Below are 11,436 nucleotides of genomic sequence, written 5' to 3'. Positions count from 1 at the left end.
TACCAAATGGAGTGTATATTCATGTATAATTACATTTTGAGCACACTGAAGTTAATGGCAAACCTCCCACTGACTCTGGAATCCTAAACTTCACCTATGATGTGGCATGTTCAGACATCTTCAGGCCACAATTCATGCCTAACAATACCACTCATAAAAATGATCAATTCACACTCAGATAAATTAGAAAATTTTGTCCCAGCTATACTGATACCATCCTAATGGAGACTTCAAGGTGACCGGCAATGGAGACTATTGGTGTAACATGGGAGATTTACCATATCATGCCTACATACCTAACCGACATTACACAAACCACACTCTAATCAAATATGTCTGAACTGACATAAAGGCTGGGTTTCTGATTTCCAATTCCTGTAAAAGAAACAATTTAATTCTGAGTGTGATTTTTCCTCATCACCCATCAAATGTATACTTTTTTCCTCAAAACAAGGTAGAGGCAGGAGGAGGAGAAGCAACATTAACAGTCCAGCAACACACACTGGCTTCCCCAAAATAGATGGATGAAGACAAGAAGAAAAACATTTTTGGTATAGAAACAGATTTGTGTTTAAAGCCTCTAAGGAATTCTTAAAACTCTAATGAATGTTTTTAATTAACATTCACAGTGTCCTTTTAAGTGAAATCATTTAGGAGTTGCAGTGGAAACCTGTTAAACAAATTGCTAGTTGGGAAAAAAATCCAACTCTGCCTGTTAATAGCTCTTCTGTTTCAAATGGCTCCATGCAACCCTCTCGGCATATCTGGGAACTGACAGTGGAAGATTTAACCAGTATTTAGGTATTTTTAAAGAGGATACGTAGGCTAAATTTACACACAGATGGTGCAGACTGGTGGCTGCAGTGCAGATATGTCAGGCTACATTAGCCAATAGGTGTCTCTCTGCACCCTGGACCAGTAAAGAGAACAGACATCTTAAATAGATCATTTTCTTTAATAGATCAATATTCTATTGTTTTACAGATTCAGGTACACTCAGTGGTTTGGCTGGTAAAAAAATCAATACACAGATACAGTGTCATTTTTGCAGCTGGGAGCAGTGCAGGGAGCAGGATGCTGCAGCAGAATCTCTCCTTCAGCTCATCTCCAGCCAGTCCTCTGCTCCTCTAAAATCTCCCACAATTCCTCAAATTCTGCAGGACTAGCTAAGTGTCCATTGCTCCACAAAGTGAACTGCTTCTCACCCCCCGAAAGAAAAAAAGGTCACCTCTGGAGCTGGGCAGTGGCTATTACTAGTAGGGGGCTAAAACAAGGGTTGGGTTTCACAATGTTTAGCTTGCTTTTTTTTTCTGAAATCTTTTGCATAACTATAGTAACCATGCAGCATATTCATACTTCCAGCTACCTGTGACAAAGAGGGATGTCTCCTGTGTTAGAACACGGTTTGCCTTTGTTGCACGCAGAACTGATACTCTCTTGCAGTATGTTTTGTATGTAATTTATAAACATTGCTTATAAATTAATAAAACTAAGGTTCTGGAAAACCTTTTTGTTTAAGTAAAGACATTTTTCACATCATATTAATCTTCTCTATTACAACTTTCAAACAGGCGCACACGCTTTGCTTATTTAAAAGCAATAGATTACAACTGAGAGAATTAAAATGGACTTTCCATGACTAAAACTATGGAAAGGATGCAGCAGAACACTGCCACCTCCAGTTACAGATCATGCACAGAATATACTGTCTATATTATTCAGACGCTTACTCAGAATAAATGAAAAACAGGCACAAACTCTGGCAACAGGCTCAGACTGACTGCCAGTGAGAGGCACATACACATTTGACCCTTTGATCACAGCTGACTTTTAAAAAAAAATGACAAAAATTGCTACCACAGAAACAAATAAACCATCACTCCCCACATACTAGTAACAGCATGTTGCCATGTTAGCGAAATTCTTATGACTAGGGACGGTTCAATTAAGGACTCTAATCTCTAACTTCAATACTTTCCCCACTTGGCTTACATTCGGTATACAGAAAGGGAATCTACGTTCCCATTTTCCATACGTCCTTGCTGTCTAGTTGTCTAGGATGAAGTACTTCTTGAATACTTCTAAAATTCTGGGGGATAGCCTATGAGATGGGAAAATGCACAGAGGGAGGGAAGGTCCAGGCCAAATCATGAGGGTCTGTGACCCACAGAAAATAGAGGTGGTGGTTCAGACCGAAAGACTGCACTGATGTGGGGCGCTTTTTTGCCATGTGAAGGGAGAAGCGTTATCCAAACACATGTGAAAAAAGAAGGGCAAAGTTGCAGCTGGTGAGATAAAGACGATGACTATGGCTGCTGTTACCACTGTTTATATGGGTGGTGAAAAGAGAGGAGATAATACCAGTAAAACGTGTGGAGAAGTGTGAGAATTCATCTCCTGAGATCCAGGTGGCTAAAATCTCATATATATATATATTTCATTATGGCTAGAGCAGAGTTTCCAACTTTTATGTAGCCAAGGTTCATTGCTGCCACACTCTCCTTCTCCTTACCTCTCCTCTCCTTCTAACCTGCCTTGATCACACTCCTGAGACCTTCGTCTTCCTGCTTCAGCCACTAAGCCATCCTACATACAGCTCTGCTTTCCACATCAGGCTGATATTTTTTCCTCTGTTCTTTCCCCAGCCTTAGATCTGAGACTGCTTCTGTCTTTTCCTTGGCTGAAATTGCATTGGAGTTTGCTTGAAACATGTATTGCCTGTCAGATCAGCAATCACAACCGTGCAACACTTGTTATTAGTATGGTCTCATGTTCCGGGTATAATTTGTTTGGAGAGACAGTGAGAAATTGAATGAAGTTGAAAGAAAAACAAAAGCGATCAAGAGATGGAAAAAATGAATTATGAGTCAAGACCAAGAGAAAAGATAAATATGCATGGCCTGGCTAAATATGTCTATGGCTGGAGGAGAGGAAACATGGTTACTGACAAGTGTATGAATAAACACAAAAGAGTGAGAGAAATTATCTAGAGCAGGACTTGGAAACAGTAGCAATAATGGGAAGAAAAGAAGGAAGCATATTGGGATTAAATGACATATATTAGACAGGGGAATTGCCTTCCAAGTCTGAGTGTTACAATAATATTAACATTCTACATTTAAAACAATTTGTGGAATATAATTAACCTTTTAAAATATCTTCATCTTTAAAGATAAAGTCATTACCTTTTCACACCTATATATGATTACATCATTTAAAAACCTATCACTGCCCGCATAAATGATAATGATTCTCAGAGAGGAGAACAAGTGAGAACAACCAATGAGCATTAGTATGGAACGTGTTTCCCTGTTTTTCTGGACAAATCTTGGGTGGTTTTCTTATTGAAAATAAGCATACTGTAAATGCAATTATGGTGTGAGACGGGTAGAATTCTTTCAGCCAGAAAAAAAGCAACATGAAAAGATTTGGGGAAAGTATAAATATTCAAATAAAAAATTTCCCCGACGAAACAGCTTGACTTTTCTCTACAAAATGAGGTAGACATTTTCAAATTGTCCTGACTCAAAAAATGATAATAATTTAAAATAATTTAAATATTAAAATTATATGCTCTGGACCAATCTATTCCTTTTTTTGTTTATTTTGTTTTAGATTTGTCTTTAGGCCAATAAAATAATTATTTATACAGATCTAGTTCCAAAAAAACAGTGTCTATTATTCCAAGGGTACACGTCAGACCAGCTTGTTTTTCATGATGTATGGACAGTCATTGTAGTCAGCACTTTCAAATTTATAGAATTAAAAACTGACAGATCATAAGACCCTCAGTGAATCACAGGCTCTTAAATGTCACTAGTTTCCCTGGAATGTATCTGAAACTTGTGTTTGGCTAAGGCATATCTTCCAAACTACACTCAGCATTGATGTGAAGGCAAGAGGTACAGAATCCAGTCCTTCTGATAATTTGTGCCAATGTTTAATCGCTTCCACTGTTAAAAAATGTGTCTGATTTCTCATTTGAATTTGTCTGGCGTCCAGCCATTGGCTCCTTTTATGCTTTTCTCCACCAGATTAAAGAGCCCTTTAGTACCTAGTATATTTTCCCCATGAAGGTACCTGTACACTGTAATCAAGTCACCTCTCAATCTTCTTTTTGATAAACTAGACAGATTGAGCTCTTTTAGAGTCCCACAGTAAGGCATTTTCTCCAGCCCTCAAATCATTTTTGCAGCTCCTTCCTGAACTCTCTCCCATTTTTCACCGTTCTTTTAAAAAAGTGGACACTAGCTCTGATGAAATATTCCAGTAGCTGTCTCACCAGTTCCTTATGCTCTTTGCTGTACTTATTCATCCTCTGAAGAAAGGCAGAGCTAGTCAGAAGGCACCATCTGGTGAGGAAGTCTGGCTGGTAGGGGGCAGATTTAAATACTTAAAGAGTAGCAGAGGGGAGGGTGGAATGGGGAAAGGACATTTAAAGACTGACTTGCTAGACTATGATCATTTTTAGTTTCCCCAGGAGGTTAGTGAATTCTTCTCCCTTGGACTCCTATTGCCTGTGTTTAGAAAGGTGAATAGCAGCAGACTATAAAATATGGAAAATGAAAATTTCATTGAGATTACACATGGATGAGGAGAATCAGCACCTGCCTGCTGGAAAACACAGGACTAACGGGGGTAAGGCAAGCAGGGAATAAAAAAGAAGAGAAATGCCATGATAGTCAAAAAAGAACAAAAAAAATCCACAACAGTTAAAGGAATATAAAGGCAAAGGGGATTTCATGACCCTAATTGATGTCGTAACCTATATTAAAAAAGCATTGAATTACTGACATCTCAGGATGCAGGTCCAGTATTCAAGCCAATGCCCGCCCTGCAGAGCCAACACCTGAGAGAGAAGATCGATGATTTTGCCCCACTCTGGCTCCATAAATTGTATTTCTTACTGAAAGATCGTTTTTAGAAGCTTATAAAGATGTTGAGTAAAGAGTAGAATGTAGAACCTGGGAAATGTTTACTTATGCACCCAGCTGATCATAACTGCTGGGGTAGCTCATGAGAAAAAGACTGCCAGACAAGCATACAGCTGGTTGCTGAGATCAGAGGCGACAGTCTGAGTTGCAGATATAAAGCCATGCAAGTCCAAGAGAGCTTTCGAATGACTCTTTCAGAAGCTGCGGAAGCCAAAAGCACTCTCTTCCCCCCCCCCTGCAAGGACTAAAGCATTTGTCTCTGGCTCTGCATTCAGCCATGCTTATTCATTCCTTTATGATCTTTAGATTGGATTTCTACAATGCACGGTGACTGAGGAATAAACCTGAAAAGTGCATGGCAGCTGCAGTTGTTACAGCAGGAGGCTACTTACTACTGTGAAGGTATTAGCCCAGGCAGAAAATGTACTGCATGGGCTCTTCACTGTAAGTGCTGACCCTGTATTCACAGTAGCACAAACATTGTTTTGCCTTTTTTTTTTTTTTAAATCATCCGAGTAATCAATAAGAATTCATTATAAAGGACACACTGTATTTAAAAACATGTAATTTTGAACACTTTTTGTAAACTTATGCTTCATATGTTTTCTTACACTTCCAAGAAAGGAGACTGCAAAGTACTTTGACCATCTGACATTTTTTTTAGAAACACTCAAATACCTAAGGCACGTATGGACTACAGTTGATTCTTTCTGAAAAATCAAAGCTTTACTTTTTTGCTTAAGCCCTTTACTAAAGTTCCTATAGCCCCAGCTAATATCCGTATAAACGTTGCCTGAATTCCAATAAATTAGGCAACACAAAGAACATCAACGGCAAAAATTACACTTTAGCTGAGGAGACAGTCAGTGTTTCTAGGAATTCAAAAGTCTGCTATGCCTAACCTATTGGTGTCACCAAGGGAATACAAACAAAGGAAGACTAACATGGAAGTATCTTAAAGGCTTCTTAATAACTGAAACACAGATGAGATATGGTGTGGGATGCAGGAGAAGGAACCTTTCCCAACATCCTTCCTTTGTTTTGCAAACAGCCATTGCAGGGCATTTTCTTCTTTCCTTTAAATGGCAATTAACCTCTTGAGCCCAACACTAGCAAATACTTGTCATGCAAGTCCAATTCACTCCAGGTAAAAAAAGTCCTATGTTCTGATGCTTCCAAGTCACTTTTACACTGTGTAAATGTGCCAGGATGCACAATCTGAGAGTACAACACAGAATGGCTATAAATACTAAGAAGGTCTTTACTTTCAGGTGTTACTTTTCCAAAACAAAATAGTGACACCAACAGAGGGTTCCTTCTCTCAGGGAATAACAAGGAAAATACATTTAACTGTTACATTATTGTAAGAAAATTAAATGTAGAAGTAACTTCTTTTCAAGCATTCATGAACATAAAATTAATTTTCCTTTTGAGAACTGCATTTTCTTACATTTACTTCTTTCTGAAGGTAAATTGTTAAGGAAGTCTAGAAAATTTCATGTAGCTGGTCTTTTGTTACCCTAGCATGAAGAAGTAAAGGACATGGTTTTTTTCCAATGTATATATTCCAAATTGTGTTGTATCCAGATAGATGCAGCATTCTTATAGAGGAATAATGCCTTGTACTTATGTTACTATTTGGTGGTTTGATTTTTCATTTCCCAGAAATGTAATCATCCACCTTTTTCCTGGGCAAATTATTCCACCGTATAATAGAATTATTAACTCCTCAAAAATCTTCTGTTCAAACATCAGACTCGCCTCACTAAGGATAAGCGTCTTTAATATATTTGAAATAGTAACATTTTGTATTTAATTTCCAGCTACTATACGAGTTCAGTAAATGACTTTCCCATTTGTGTTTTTGATAGACGTATACTGTGCATTCATGTAGATCCTCATATTCTCTGATATGAATATTTATTTCACAATGTGTTTGTTAGCAGCAGGAATCATAGAATCATAATTTAGGTTGCAAAAGACCTTTAAGATCATCAAGTCCAACCATAAACCTAACACTGCCAAGTCCACCACTAAACCATGTCCCAAAGCACCACGTCTACATGTCTTTTAAATGTGACATTGCACACACAGAATCAGAACAGGAGAGCGGAAAAATCCAGGTACTATTCCTATTATTACCCCATCTGCTTTTTGACCTTAGCTAAATTACAATGAACTTGTGCTACCTCAATTTCCCTAGTTTAAAATTGAGATCGAGACACTTCACTCCCTGTGTAATGAAGCTAAGTTACTTCTTTATATAAAAATGGGAGATCCTTTAGCAAAATTGATTCAATACAAATAAACTAATGCAATGCTATGGTTGAGAATCTGAACAGAGAGCTATCAAAAAATGCAAAGGCAAACTCCCACAGCAATTACAAAGTAGGTCATATTGAATGTATGTGTTAATGCATTGAAGGAACATACACTTGCTCAGTAAAAATTGCAGTGGCTTTAAACACTCAGACATATGCGAGTTCAAATTCAATGCACTGTTATAGCCTGAAAGTTGTATTTTCATTTGATAAGACTTTATAACAGATAATGCATTGTTTGCATTTTATCTAATCACTTCTGATACTCTGCTCTATTGATCAATATGGTTTCTCTCCTTTTATCTTGACATTGTAGCAGCGTATACAGAGAACTGCAATGACACTGCTTCATTTGACATTGTAATATTCCCCATACAGCTGCATTTACATCATTTTCAGCCCTTTAGAATGACAATAACTCCCATGAAATCAAATGATGAGCTATTATTATCACAGAAACATCATGAAAAATAACTAGTTTGAAAGCTGGATAGCCATATATTAGCTATCCAAGCACTTCAAAACACAGATTTTTTTTTTTTAATATAGTAGACCCTAACTGAGATTCTCTTCTCATTCATTCTCCTATTTGCACTGCTAAAAACGTGTCTTGGAAAAGATCCATTCTTCAGTAACTCTCAAATGAACGTAAGGAAAATCATATCACATGGTCAACAGCAGATATTTAGACAGAATGGTGAGAAACAGGGCATGAATACTTCCAATGGAAAATATTCAGGAATCATCATTTAGGAACATCTTGAGATAAAAGTTGTACCAGTGCTACTACATTTAATAGCTTTCTCACTAATTCTCTAATACCTTTTGAACCAATTTTCATAATATTTTTGGTAATGAGCTCTGCCCTAAGAAAAAGTATGTTTCCTGTTGTATATTAAAATGCAAAATCTCATTTTCTGGGATAGAAATCTGTGACTAAGAAATGATAGGTATCTAAATAGAGGTGTTTATTCTAATAAATTGGACTTATCTCTCAACTCCAGGAAAGATGTATGCCTATATGGAAAAGCTTAGCCAAACCGTATTATATATTAACTTAGTTTCTGCTATGAACGATCCTGTATATAATCCTAGGAAAGGCATTTAGAATGCACATAATGGGCCTGAGTTATTTAAAACGGAATTATCTTGAAAAAGGGGAGATTTAAATTAAAAACTGTCTCAAAGACACAACACTAGCACAGTGCTTTTTTATGATGTGCCTCTATGGATTCAGTACATTTTCTCCTGAAAGGGTACTCCAAATGAAGCATAGGCTTAGAACTGTTATCAAACCCAATGATGTTATGGGCAATCCACATCTGACAAATTTAAACTCACAATTTTCATAAAACTCTGTTTACTCATCATAAAGGCCAAAATACTTCCTTTTTATTTGTGAATGTTTTCCCAGTGGAGTTGTCATTACCTTTCATCTTGTACAATAAAAAAGCAGAATCAAAAAACCTACAGTAGCTACTTCTGATGTGGGGATTATGTTTTATATGTACAAACCTAAGGGAAATCTGTAATGTGCAGGTGTGTAATAGTTGCCTCTAACTTTCTGGCCACATAGATATGATTTGGAGATTAGAGACTGGTTAGATGTTGAGATCCGCAATCTCTGCTTGCACAACTGAGGCAACCAGCAGCAAAGCTGAAGAATCCTGAATTTTGCTTCGACAATGCAGTAGTACTTCTATCCAAGCAAAGCAAATCTTCTGCCTATAACAAAAGTGATACCCCAAAGGGGGTTCTAGTAGGGACTTAACCACGAGCTATCCGGCAGCAGTACAACACCCAGAGTGCCTAAATATTTACGTTATCCTCTCTGAGGTAACTAGTAGTCACAAAACCTCCCACACGGTATCTCCCCTCTACAGAGCAGGAACTATGCTAGTGCTGCAGGTCGCTAATGCTTTTGAAAACTAACAGTTCACTGGGGGCTGGGGTCTCGTTACTTTTGAATCAAAGCACATCCCAGGTACTGCGTGAGGATGTGAAATACTGGTTACATCCAGATTCCCTACAACTTGAACAAACTGCTGCACCATTCACTCTAGCTACCCTCTTTCTAACACTGCACACAAAGCTCCCGTGTCTTCTGCAGCCCCTTCCCCAGGGACCATCTGATCAGCCCATAGACATCTAGCAGCTGTTGCATAATCTTACTATTAATTTAATCTCTTCAATCAAAATCAAGACACTGGCAAGCAAAAAATCCACTCACATATCTTTGTTTCAGAGACACGATCCTCTTCTGTTGGTGTACTGACCAGGCTCCTATTACCCTGGTTCCAGTAAAAATTTTCCCAACATGAACACATAATTGTGTTTTGTTGTCTTCACTGACCATACTTTTGAATGCAGATTACAGAACATTTTGGAGAAAAAAAAAGTTCCTTCATCATTTTGCATTGGAAAACTGCTGGTTAAGAGTTGAAAAAAAAAAGTGCTCACTTTTGCAGATTAAAACATTCAGATTAAAGGATTAATGTGAAAAAAATGAGGTATAAACTCCCAGTAACAAGAAAATACTGCTACAAAGTGGTCATTTCTATTGTCTAGAGGTGGTCTCAGACATCTTTCCTAAGAAATTACATGTGGCTGTTCTTGCCATAATGTGAAGTTATAAAGCTGGCATTTAACTGGAACTTTATGGAATCATACTTATGTATTCTGGACTTTTAAAAACTATATTAAAAATCTGATCATGATATTGTACTATGCTAGCTGTATCTTTATGATTTTAGGAGTTTATGGGTTTTTTGTTTGGTTGGTTGGTTGGGGTTTTTTTTTAGAGCTTTGAATGACTCATAGTATTCACAACAAATTCAGCTTGATTTTAACCTTCTGCAGTGACTACTGCAAAGCTTCTTAACTTTTACACTATAATGCAGTTAATATATTTATAGTTCTTGAAAATGTCACATGGCAATGTTATGCTAGGGACAGCACATCTCAGAGACTCCTTAAGATGTCTGCATTGTTGTATTCTATTTGTAGAGGCATTTTTGTCAGCGGCAATGAAGAAACAGAGCTGCTGTTGCAGCTCTTTCAATAACATTCAAGCTTATAGTTGACCCAAGAGGCTCACATTATGACATCCATATTTAATTTAACAATAAATCATATTTTCATGGACTACAGTATTGTATTATAACCTCACTATTTTATGTGCATGGGAATGCAGCAAAAGCAGGCTAGTACGTATCTACAAGACAGGCTAAATGGTTAGTTCATGAGAGCAAGGTCAAAGTGTACAGTGATGACAATATATAAAAGGTTTTATAACAACTCTTAGAAGTCTGAGGGAAAAAAGGACAAAAAAAGCTGTCCAGAAGGGACTGCATTTAATGTAAGGTGCATTTTTTTCAATCCTCTTAACTGCACCACCTTGCTTACTGTCAGTTTTAGTTCTGCTCTGCACTTCCCATTGCAGTCAGCATTCTCTGTATCTCATTTTCTCTTCTGCTTCATTCAAGCATATTTAAGGAGAAAATTAACACCATCTGAATCTTAAGCTTTACCCATCCCTTTCTCCTCGCAATAATTTCTCCTATTTGCCCTGCATTTTTTACTGTTGACCTTCTAGCTGACTCCAAATTAAATGTTCATATGTTTTCTATTTACTCCCAAATCTAGTCCTGCTTGTTCACATTTATTCTTGCTCATCTCCCTCTTATTTACCCCTGCCCATATCACACCACATCATCCTCAACTTCTTTACTTTCTGTTCCTACTAACTTCAACTCTCTTTCCAATGCCTACTTCTTGCAGCCCCCTGCAACCCAAACTTCATTTAATTCGTTCTTTCCTCCCCATCAGCATTATTAATAATCTTCTACCTGCCAGATTATGAAATAACTTCATTGCTCGTCTCCATCAGCTGCCTCAGGCAATAGTTTACCCACTATTTGCACTGCTTTCCTCCGTAGACTTTATGAAACTCTATTATCTCTTTTAGAAGGTTCCACTTTTCAAAACTAAGTAGTTTCAATTAGCTTTTTATTGGCAGCCTTGATCTTTGATCTAGATATCATCCTTAACATACATTACATAAAATTAAGGAAGAGCAACCGTAGTAAAAAGCATTTCACTACTCTGATCCATGTTCTTTTTTTACCTCTTAACCAGCCTTCTGTTTGTCATCTCTTCATGCATTGTATCTAAGTTAGATT

Source organism: Calonectris borealis, chromosome 4 (genome assembly GCF_964195595.1).
Source record: "Calonectris borealis chromosome 4, bCalBor7.hap1.2, whole genome shotgun sequence".
Taxonomy (NCBI): domain Eukaryota; kingdom Metazoa; phylum Chordata; class Aves; order Procellariiformes; family Procellariidae; genus Calonectris; species Calonectris borealis.
The sequence above is the reverse complement of the archived record's forward strand: the minus strand, read 5'-3'. Positions refer to the sequence as shown.